This window comes from Typopeltis vanoorti, chromosome 9 (genome assembly GCF_054136105.1).
Source record: "Typopeltis vanoorti isolate ZY-2024b chromosome 9, IOZ_Tvanoo_1.0, whole genome shotgun sequence".
Lineage (NCBI taxonomy): Eukaryota > Metazoa > Arthropoda > Arachnida > Uropygi > Thelyphonidae > Typopeltis > Typopeltis vanoorti.
In genome coordinates this window covers 18,257,708-18,270,554 of record NC_143557.1, presented here as the reverse complement: position 1 = coordinate 18,270,554, position 12,847 = coordinate 18,257,708, and the positions used below count along the sequence as shown (strand labels likewise).

At 37.6% G+C, this 12,847-nt stretch overlaps 1 protein-coding gene across 2 annotated transcripts in view; it reads right to left on the bottom strand.

Annotated features, from left to right (window-relative positions):
- Trs23 (trafficking protein particle complex subunit 4-like protein Trs23) overlaps positions 1 to 12,847 on the bottom strand; it is an 84,782-nt gene that overhangs the window by 59,799 nt on the left and 12,136 nt on the right. The gene's annotated exons all lie outside the window — the stretch shown is intronic.

The window sequence follows — 12,847 nt, the reverse complement described above, 5'->3', positions numbered from 1 at the left end:
AAAGTAATCAAAAGTTTTTATAACAAGATACTTAGCAAATAAAATAATGAGGAAACTTTTCTAGAAATGATATTTTGTGAAAAAGACTGAAAAATGTTTGTTATTAATAGGTTTTCCACATACCGACATAATACCAACAGTATTACTCCATGTGTAAAATTATTTCTATACGTGTCTCAGAAATAACAATAACATTATCATTTCTAGGCTTCCATGGAGTCAAAAAGACCCATTATTGGAGGTCAACTAGGCTAACTGCCCGGTTAGCCTAGTGGCTTTGCGCTTCGCAACCATATGTCTGGGGCCAGTTTATCTGGGGTTTTTCATCCCGCAAGCAGGCAAACCGGCCCCGTGAACATACAGGTTACAGTCATAAATACTTACGGCAAGGAAGGCAACGGGAAACCACCTTGCTCATAATCATCTCTCCCTAGAATGGTAGCATATAGCTACCCTACCGCGGCCGTATGGCAGATGGGAACCAGAAGAAGATTGGAGGTCAAAAACTCTCACAGCCCATGATAAAAAACATGGCTAGCATTGAAATATATGTATTTTTTGAAAACTGAAAATATTATTTAGACTTGCATACAGTGTTTTAAATGTAAAGAGTTCTTCTGTAAACTTATTTTTCCTTATAAGACTAGCTTGTCCATACACCTGTACATGTCAGTGTACTTATCAAGTTGACAATGAGATGTGCAGTCTTTGCAACACTTGCAATGTACCCTCTAAACTCTTCAGTCCACTGTCACCCATCACCACCCGAATCTCATCCATTTCCCAAAGCACAGTTCCAGCAATATAGTACACAGCTTTATATCTTAGGCAAAATAACGCAGCCATACTTATTGAGATTAGGAAAGTTTCTCATAGCTGATATCATCATCATCATGCAATTTCTGATATGTACTCTCAACGGATATATGATTATCACAGTGCTACATGAAAGTATACATTATTATTAACATCTTACTGACAATTTTATTCCAAATTAAACTGTAAACTATCAAAACTCCAATATTATCAGATCTTATAATACATTTAGTTTAATCCTTTATCGAAGTGTAAACAAACAAAGTTTTGACTGAAAATATCTTCATAAATTTTAACATGATTCTGCCACTAATGCCACCTATATATGTGGTTGCATCTTAATCACCTTTCTCGTGGAAAGGTGAAGACGTTGGTTATGCATTTTTTACTATATAATTTATGGAAATTACAACGTCAACATTAAAATAAATTTTAATATACTTCAATATTTCGGCAACATCACGTTGCCATTTTCAAGAAACTTAAGAACAAGACACGCGCACTCAGGCACAACAAACAGTAAATGAGGAAGAAGCAGGAAGCTATTATTTCTCCTAAACTTCAGATGGTGACCCCTAGCAGGCAATGTTGGTATTCTTGGGTGATTGGGCTGAAGGTCTTCTGATGTAGGTTTCCCAAATTTGAGGCAGTCTCATGCAGCCAAATTTTTTGAGGTTTGGATTGTTTCTTAGGGCTGAAGCTGATTCCATGAAAAGCCTTTCATGTTTGTATTTACTACAGTAAATACAAATATATCGTGGCTTTCTTCCACCAGCGCATGGTCAGCAAGACCAGAGTGGCTGTATTGGTGAAACTGGATGTAGTCCTTGTGTTCTGAAATTCTGATATTTGCTGTCCTGCCTGTTTGGCTAAAGTAGGACAGCTTACAGCTGCAAGGGACCTGGTATACACCAGGTAGGTCTAGGGAGGTGGGGAGGTTGCTCTTTAGTAGAGTGGATAAGGGATGCCAATTTTTTACATGGTCTGTAACAAGGTCATGTTTTTTTTAGGATTTTTGTAATTTTTTCTGAAGTGCCTCGGATATAGGGTATGGTGATGGATTTAGAGTAATCCTTGTTGTGAGGGAGGGGGTTTGTGGTTTACTGGTTTCAATATTTTTTGGATTTTTTGGGAGAGATAGCCATTGGCTGAGAAAGTGTTGAGAATGTGGTTTAGTTCTGTGGTTAGGGCATTGTGATTTCTACAGATTTAGCCCTGTTGTGTAGTGTTTTAATGATTCCATATTGTTGCGAGGAGGGGTGTGGGATTGTTGATGAATGTATCAGCCTGTATGGGTGGGTTTTCTATAAACTGAGAAAACCAAGGTTCCATCAGGCTGGCGGGTGACTAGTGTGTCTAAGAAAGGAAGACAGTTGTTTTTTTCTTCTTCCAGAAGAAACAACCAACACCCCTGAATTTAATTCTGGGGTGTTGGTTGTTTAAGTGTGTCAGGAAGGAGAGGAGTGCATCGGAGCCATGTACCCAAATAGCAAACACATCATCAACATAGCGAAGCCAAATGGTTGGTTTTTGTGGGGCAGAGTTTAAGGCTTTCTCTTCAAAAGTTGGCCAAGGGTTGGGAGAGTGGAGAACCCACGGCTGTCCTCTCTATTTGTGTGTAGAATTTTCCTTGCCAAACAAAATAGCCTGCAAGCACTCAAACTTTCATGAAATTTGGTCTATTTTATACGACATCTCGTGCACTGCAGCAGAGAAAGAATTTAAAAAAGTACGAGATCGAAACATCAAAAAATTTGAAAATTTAAAAAAGAATTCGATCTCAAAACCACAACTTCCTACCGAAACGGTAGTCAACCTTTCTTCATTTAGTGTGAAACCTGAAGCATTCGACACCCTCGCACATGGCCACAACTTCGCCATTGCACCCAGAAGAATACCTGCTGAAGATATTATGATACGAATTCAACGCCGGATACACCTTCCAAACCACGTCGCCAACGATGTTAGACTGGATGTGGCTTGTGTTCTGACCAAAGCTAAACCACCAAAAGACAACATGCCCAGTAAGAAATTAAATCTCTACTAGAATTAAAGAAAAACAAGAAAATAATAATCACCAAAGCTGATCAAGGGAATGCCACAGTATTGCTTAACCAAAAGGATTACATAGGTAAGCTGAAAGCTCTATTGTTAGATCGTGCCACTTACCTCCCTATCGAGTACAATCCCACCAACTCACAAATTAGAAAACTCCACAGGCTCCTTAAGAAAGTCACTTCTTGGCCTGTGGAAATCACTAACAAATTAAAACCATTTAACTCCATACCCCCCCCCCCCCCGTATTTATGGACTCCCAAAAATACATAAGGAAAATGTGCCATTACGTCCCATAATGGATAGCATTGATTCCCCCACATACAAACTAGCTAAACATTTGGTCAAAGCTCTCTCACACTATACTGGCAACACACCTTCACACATAAAAAACTCAGCCCACTTCGAAGCCAGTATAGAAAACCTTACACTCAAACACACTGACATAATGGTCAGTTTTGATGTCTCCTCCTTATTCACAAATGTCCGACTCAAAGAATCTTTAGAACTAATCCAAGCTACATTTCTTCCCAATGTCACAGCCCTATTTCAGTTCACAATGAACTCAGGCTATTTTGTTTGGCAAAGAAAATTCTACAAACAAATAGAGGGGATAGCCATGGGTTCTCCACTCTCCCTGCCCTTGGCCAACTTTTATATGGAGACTTTTGAAGAGAAAACCTTAAACTCTGCCCATCAAAAACCAACCATTTGGTTTCATTATGTTGATGATGTATTTGCTATTTGGCCACATGGCTCTGATGCACTCCTCTCCTTCCTAACACACTTAAACAACCAACACCCCAGAATCAAATTCACCCTGGAAGAAGAAAAAAACAACTGCCTTCCTTTTTTAGACACACTAGTCACCCGCCAGCCTGATGGAGCCTTGGTTTTCTCAGTCTATAGAAAACCCACCCATACAGGCAGATACATTCACTAACAATCCCACCACCCCTCCTCGCAACAATATGGAGTCATTAAGACACTACACAACGGGGCTAAACTTATCTGTTCAAATGACAATGCCCTAACCACAGAACTAAACCACATTCTCAACATTTTCTCAGCCAATGGCTACCCCCCACCCCAAAAAAAAAAATATCGAAACCAGCAAATCACAACACCCTCACAACAAGGATTACTCTAAATCCATCACCATACCCTATATCCGAGGCACCTCGGAAAAAAATACAAAAATCCTAAAAAAACATGACTTAACTTCTTGTTACAGACCATATAAAAAATTGGCATCCCTTATCCGCTCTACTAAAGACCGACCCCCCCCCCCCCACTAGACCTACTTGGTGTATACCAGGTCCCTTGCAGTAAGGTAAGCTGTCCTACTTTGGCAAAACAGGCAGGACAGCAAATATCAGAATTTCAGAATACAAGGACTACATCCGGTTTCACCAATACAGCCACTCTGGTCTTGCTGACCATGCGCTGGATACCTGACATAAAAATACGGTGGAAGAAAGCCATGATAATACACCGTAGTAAATACAAATATGAAAGGCTTTTCATGGAATCAGCTTCAGCCCTAAGAAACAATTCAAACCTTAACAAATTTGACTGCATGAGACTGCCTCAAATTTGAGAAACCTACATCAGAAGACCTTCAGCCCAATCGCCCAAGAATACCAACATTGCCCACTAGGGGGCACCATCAGGACTTTAGGAGAAATAATAGCTTCCTGCTTCTTCCTCATTTACTATTTGTTGTGCCTGCGTGCACGTGTCTTGTTCTTAAGTTTCTTGAAAATGGCAACATGACGTTGCCGAAATATTGAAGTATGTTAAAATTTATTTTAATGTACATCCTAGTTGACGTAATTTCCTTAAATTATTGATTAAAAATTTTAATCATCTGTTTTATTTATAACCTGCTCTCAAATCCATAAGTTAAAATTGCTTGTTTAGATGACTCACTACCATTCAGTTTTGTTTATTTGGTTGTCAATTTTTATAGATGAACAGTGTACCTATACCTGCCTGTGTGCACACCGTTCACCCTTTTTATCGTTGATTTTTATTTTACTGTTACAACAGTTATTCAATTTAGTTAAAGAATTCCGAACACTTGTACTGAATTGATTTAGAGTACAACATCATATGCATAAAATAAGGAGCTGAGATGCTCTCTAATTTTGATATCAGGCTGATTGTCAGTTTCCTTCATAATGTGATTCCTAGAGATGATGAATCAAAGTAATGTGCATCCTTGTCTAGTATGTGATTTTACATCAAGCCATGTTCCCATATCTCCTTCAATTCTAACTGTTGACTTACAATTCCAATACAGACTACATAATTATTATTATTACATCAACTCTCCTCAAGTCAAAGACTCATCGACAGAGAGAGAGGGGTTTATACCATTAACAATTACATAAAAGGTTGGTCGATTGGTAGAGCCTCTGCTACTAATGGCTCACGAAAAAAGTTAAGCAAGTTTGAGCGTAATTAGTAGTGGAAGAAGATCAATCATTCGATGCTGTTGGCACACTCTCCCTCGATGAGTCTTTAGACTCCTTGGAGGTGTCACATAATAATAATAAATTATATAAGAAATATATATTATTTCTGTTTACAATGTGAAATAAGTATACATATATTACAAAAGTCCATGGACTTATGAAAAATTTCTCCTGCCTGTAACATGTCTATCATACTATAGCTTAAATTTATTCACAGCATAATCAGGCAATGCATTCTACTGTCCAACAACTATCCAAATAAAAACATACTTTTCACCTTATTCACCACTTCCTTGCACAGTTTTCGCTGATGGCTTCTAGTTTTTGTCCCTTCCTAATTTTCCAATCTGAAAAATCCTTCTCATATCCATCCAGTAAATTCCTCTCAATGGCTTAATTGTTTATATCTTATCACCTCTTCACCTTCTCTCAGCCCAACTCTAAGTTATATGACTTCAATCTATCCTTATAGCTAACATTCCACAGTCCAGAAATCATTTTTGTCAGCTGCCTCTGCACCCTCTCCCAAATATCTTCATCCGATCTAAACCCTGGTGATCAGATTCGAGCACAAGTTCAGATGTGGCTTGATCAGGGCCTAATATGGAATGACTATCATTTTATTTCTGCTGATTAATGTTCGTCTCAATATAGCAGCAATCCTCCGAAATGTCTTAATCATCTCTGCACGCCCTAAATTTTAAATTTTGATCCAGCATAACCCCAAGATCCCATGCTTCCTCAATTTCCTCCAGCATACTTCCACATATATAGTATGCAGTATCCCATCTGCAGCCCCCCAAAATTTCAACCAAAACTGGCATCTCCATTCATCTGTCCACATTTCCAGATCCTCCTGAAGAGCCACTACATCAGCACTACTCTTAACAACCTTTCTCATCTTCACATGATCCAAAAACAACCGAATATATCCTTAAATTTCCATGACAATATTGATATAAAGGATAACAAGTTCCTTCCACTGGCATTCATTAAAATCATTCTGCCATAAACAGTTTTTCTTTTAATTCCAGCATATCAAAAGAACTGTTTGGGATTCTCTTTAGCCTGGATTGCTAACTTCCTTTCATAATCTGCTTTTGCCTTTCTTACCACACAAGTTACCTTTCTGGCCTGTGCCTTGTGCTTACTGTTCATGTGCCTGCAGGTCAACTTTCTCTTTAAATCACATCTTTTTTTCCAACTTAAACTTAATGATGATATTCATTTATTTACTCTTCTAACTCTAGGTATGCAGTCTGCCATTACCTCCCTCACACACTCCCTTACCATTTCCCATGCAACATCAACATTCAGCCCTTGAAGTTTTACATGCCATGGCACTGATTCAAGCAATCTTTTGAGCTTGTCATTCTTACCAGCCCTGTAGTTCCAAATATATCTCGTCTTAACTGAAAATTCCACACATTCCACCTCCCAGGTCAAGACAATATGATTACTCTCACCAATAGGCGGCAACATGGTCATATTTGTTATTGACAAATTCTCAGATGCAGTTACTAGATTGAGCACTCTCGAACTCTCCTAATAAATTCCATCACATGCTACCTCAGATAATTATCCCTTAGTAACTGCATAAATTCCATTTTCTCTCTCTCTCTCATGTGCCCTCTCCTCCTTCCAATCTATGTTCCCATAGATGAAATCACTCATAATAATTACCTGTCCTCCACTTATGAAGTCCATTTAATGATGCATACTATCTCCATCATGTTTTCCATCCCCTGGTCTATAGCAGCATCCAACTGTATATTTTGTTCTGCTGGCCGGCTTCAATTATGTGCGAATGGAATGCCAAAATAGGAAAGGATAGAATAGGTTCTGTTGTAGGCTCATATGGATATGGAATAAGAAATGCTAAGGTGATAGATGTATTGAATTTTGTTTAAAACAAATTGATAATTGAAAACACTTTTTATGAACAAAAAAAAAAAAAAAAAAAAAGGTATACTTGGAGATCTCCCAATGGTACACATACTAATCAAATAGATTTTATTATGATCAGAGATACAGAAATAGAATAATAAATGCAAAAGTTATGCCACTGTGGATCAGACCACAGACTTGAGAATCACAATAAATCATCATCATATTCCTGCCACGTACCCTCAAGGGTATATGGCAGTCTTCTTCTTCTTCTTCTTTTCAGATATTTTCTGTCCACTGCTGGACGAAGGCCTCCTCCAGTTCTTTCCACCCTTCTCTGTTCTTGTCAATAACTGACCAACTTTCCCCAATAAATTCTGACAGTTCATCACACCACCTTCTTTTAGGATGTCCTCGGCTTCGTTTATATGACAGTACTACATGTTAAAAATTCACATCATTACGAACTTCTAATTACAATTTTCCTCTAAATCAGCCTGTTACCTGTGAAGACTTCAACATTATTAAATCTTATATTTCTATCTTCTAGGGCACTTTCTACCATATCAATCCACCTATATCTTGGTCTGTCTTCCTCCAGGTCTTTTTCCTGCCAACTTGGCAGAGAACACTCTTTTTTGCTAATCTTTCCTCGCCTATTCTGTTTAAGTGACCATACCACCTGAGATTAGCTCTGCTAACACATTCCTGGATGCTGACAATGTAAAGTTCTTTCCTAATATCCTTATTATTAATATGATATAGCCACTGATGCCATCTGTTCATGCTCCTAATCTTTCTCAGGACTCTCACCTCTGTGGTCTCTAGTCTTTGGTCAAGTGTTTAACTTCTGACCCAGCTCTCAGATCCATAAGTTAAAATTGGTTTGAACACTGTCTTCAATACAGCTAATTTAGTGTTCTGACTAATTTCTCTCTTATTCCATATAAATTTATTCAGTTGACTTCCTACCATACCAGCTTTGTTGATTCTATTGTCTATTGATATATTTAATTTAGCATCTTCATTAAAAATCTTACCTAAGTAGCTGAAATGTTTCGCTTGTTCTATAGATTCTCCATTCACAATGCAGTTGATATTTACAATGCGTCTGCCTATTTCTACTGTCCTTGTCATTGCTGACCTTCATACCATATCATAAACAAAGGGCTGACATAAAAATCTCCGATTTTGATATCAGGTTTAATACCACTTTCATTCATAACGTGATCCATATAGATAATGAATAACAGAGGGGATAATGTACATCCTTGTCTCACACCAGATTTAACATTAAACCATCTTCCTGTACTTCCTTCAATTCTAACTGCTGACTTACAACTCAAATAAAGACTAAGTATTGCTTGATATAATGCCCCATTGACACCATATAATGTAGCGTATTGAATAGCTTCTCTCTTGGCACCTTTTCATATGTTTTTTCACATATATGTTCCAGATCTACAAAACTTAAATACAGATCTTTGTTATATTCCAACGATTTCACAACTATCTGTCGTAAAGTGAAGATTTGATCCTGATAGCCTCTATTTGGCCTGAATCCAGCTTGTTCTTCACCAAGCTTTTCTTCCACAATCCTTCTCAACCTTTTTTTCAAGTATATATAATGTAAATCTTATCAGGAACACTCAGTAGAGAAATACCTCTAATTCTCACATTCAGTTTTATTCCCCTTTTTATATATGGATATTATGAGAGCTCTACTCAAATCACTAGGAATTCATCCCTCTGTCCAGGCCTTCTGAACTATGCAGTGCAGCCACTATAAGACTTATACCTCTATACTTGAGCATTACTGGTCGAATATCATCTACTCCTGCTGCTTTTCAAAATTTCACGCATTTGATGTCTTTTTCTACTTCAAGTATGGAGATGTATTCCTGACTGCATGCCTATTGAGTGTTTTTTACCACAATGCTATCACTGCTTGTTTCATTTAACAATTTTTTAAAGTAATTACTGCATACTTCAAGAATATCTTTTTCTATAGTTCTCATTTCACCTTTATCATCTCTAATTCCTCTATTTCTGTGCTTTTTTAACAACTTCCAGAATATTTTGCCACCTTTTTGATATTTATTTTATATGTTCTTGCCAAAGTCTTCTCATGACTTTTGTTTAGCTAGTTTTACTCAGTGTTTAACTTTCTTATATTTGTCTCTGTATTCTCTAAGAGCACAAATGGACTTATTCACTTGGAACTTTGGATATGTTTTCTTCTTTTCCTTCTCTGCCTCTTTCACTTCCTGTGTCTGTAATGGAGTTCTGATTTTTCTATACTTGCAGACAACCTCACCACATGTCTCTGTAGTTGAATCAATGAATGTTTTCTGCAGGGCTTGACACTGGATTTCCAAGTTTAGATTTATGTTCTCAAACTCTTTCATTTTTTCTTCAATAATGTTTCTGTATTAGTCTACAGTTCACATCTGAGAGTCACTCAACTTTTACTTGCTTTAAAACTTTCTTACATGTTCTTCTTTTGAATATGAAATTCAATTTTATCATGCTTAAGATTAAATACTGATCACTTAGAAATTTCAAATCCTCTGTACACTCTGGTGTCCTGCACAAGGGAGAAAACATCACTCTCGACAATAACATAGTCAATGAGACTTTTATTATTCCTTGCTTCTCTCCATGTAAATTTGTGCACATTTTTATGTTGGAACATGGTGTTAGTAATAACCAGTCCATGTTCTAAGGAGAAATCTAACAGGTATTTGCCATTATTATTAGCTTTGCTCTTTTCTCCAAATTTTCCCAAAATATTTTCGTATGTCTGACAATCATTTCCTACTCTGCTATTTAGATCCCCAACAAGGACCAGCTTTTCCTTTTTCATTGTGTCAGTTGCTTTCTCTAAAGCCTCAAAAAATTCCTCCACTTCTACCTTAGTAGAACCTTCTGTGAGACCATAGGCACAAATAAGTCTCATTGTCCAGTTCCCCATTCTCATGTTTGCCCACATCACTCTACTTGAGACTGCCTGTCATTCAAAAAGATTAGCCTCATATTTAGTGTTGAATACTATGGCTACTCTTTCTTTTCCTTGAATGTTATTGCCTGAATATAACATTTTGTATTTAATTCTCAGAAATAGCTCACCAGTTTTTGTCTTTTTTGTTTCAGTCACCCCTATTATGTTGATCTGGTACTTATCTAATTCCTCAGCTAGCTCCATTTCTTTGCCATTCAGGTTTCTTATGTTAATAGTACCGATCTTTAACTCTGGTGATGTTGAGTTGGGGCGTGTTTTAAGATTTGCTCCAATAGCTAACTTTTGGTTGTTTGCCCTGGTTCCCTGGCAAAAACAACGGGAGCCTTGTTGGGAAACACCCCAGCTGGCATGAAATCCTGTCATGCTGTACCATCATTTTATATTTTGGCTTAAGCTAATAAGAATACAATTTGATTGGCTAAATCCCAAATTGCCAACCCATCCTTGTTTGTTCTGATCCAGGTAGATACCTAACAGGGAGCACCACGAGAAGGTGTGGATTGGTCATTAGGTCAGAAGCCCTGGTCAGTTCTCTGCATTTCTTTAAAGGCAATGTGAAGGTCTCCTCATTACAATAAATATATAGTTAAAAAGTCCGCACGGTTAGCCTAGTGGCTATGCGCTTCGCAACCATATGCCTGGGGAAGGAGTGTCCTAGGTTCGATTCCCGTCGGTGACATGAAGAGCTGAAGGATCTTCCTCAGATAGCCAAGTTAGCCAGTCTTGGGCGTGGACAGCAGAGTTTTTTTCTCAGTTTATTCTGGGGTTTTTCATCCTGCAAAGCAGGCAAACTGGCCTTGAGAACTCAACACTACAGGCCACAGGATACACCGGAGCATAAGGCTGACCACCTTATCCTGTAAACGGAGTGAGGTCCGATGATCAATGGACCCTCGACACCACAAGGTAAAAGAGGGTATAAGGAAGATGATGATATAGTTAAAAGAGATAACTAACAGATTTAGAACATTCAAATGGAATAGAGATAAACTAAATAACAGTAACACCAATAGTTTGTTTCAGAATAATATAGCACACTATACTGAAAAGAAAGAAGACCACAACAAACAAATCAAGATAAAAGAAGCAATATCGACTGCAAAAGAAAATATATTAGAAAAACAAAGAATAAATTTAAAAACATGGATCACTGAAGACACACCAGAACTAATGGATAAAAGAACCATCATCATCATCATCATCAAATTCCTGCCATGTACCCTCAAGGGGTGTACAGGATATGACAGTACTACATGAAAAAATTACATCATTACTAACTTCCTATCTACAATTTTCCTCCAAATCAGTCTGTTACTTGTCAAGACTTCAACATTATCAGATCTTATATTTCTATCGTCTAAGGCACTTTGTACCGTATCAATCCACCTATATCTTGGTCTTCCTCTGGGTCGCTTTCCTGCCAACTTGGCAGAGAACACTTGTTTTGCTAATCTTTCCTCTCCCATTCTATTCAAGTGACCATACCACCTGAGATTAGCTCTGCTAACGCATTCCTGGATGCTGACAATGTCAAGTTCTTTCCTAATATCCTCATTTTTAATATGATATTGCCATTGATGCCATCTGTTCACGCCTCTAATCTTTCTCAGGACTCTCATATCTGCGGTCTCTAGTCTTTGGTCAAGTGTTTTACTTCTGACCCAGCTCTCAGATCCATAAGTTAAAATTGGTTTGAACACAGTCTTGTATACAGCTAATTTAGTGTTCCGACTAATTTCTTTCTTATTCCATATGAATTTATTCAATTGACTTCCCACGATACCAGCTTTGCTGATTCTGTTGTCTATTTCTATATTTAGTTTACCATCTTCAGTAAAAATTGTGCCTAAGTAGCTGAAATGTTTTACTTGTTCCACAGGTTCTCCATTCACAACACAGTTGACATTTTCAATAATTCTGCCTATTTTCATTGTCTTTGTCTTTTTATTGCTGACCTTCATACCATATCTATTACAACAGCTATTCAATTTAGTCAGAGAATCTTGCAGACTTGTAGCGGATTTATTTAGAAGTATAACATCATCCGCATAAAGCAAAGAGCTGACATTAACATCTCCAATTTTGATATCAGGTTTAATACCACATTCCTTCATAATGTGATCCATATAGATAATGAATAACAGAGGGGATAATGTACATCCTTGTCTCACACCAGATTTAACATTAAACCATCTTCCTGTACTTCCTTCAATTCTAACTGCTGACTCACAACTCAAATAAAGACTAAGTATTGCTTGATATAATGCCCCATTGACACCATATAACTGCAGCGTATTGAATAGCTTCTCTCTTGGCACCTTGTCATATGCCTTTTCCAAATCGACAAAACTTAAATACAGATCTTTGTTATATTCCCATGCTTTCTCGACTATTTGTCGTAAAGTGAAGATCTGATCCTGACAGCCTCTATTTGGTCTGAATCCAGCTTGTTCTTCACCAAGCTTTTCTTCCACAATTCTTCTCAACCGTTTCTCAAGTATACTTGCATAGATCTTGCCAGGAACACTCAGTAGGGAAATACCTCTGTAATTCTCACATTCAGTTTTATTTCCCTTTTTATATATGG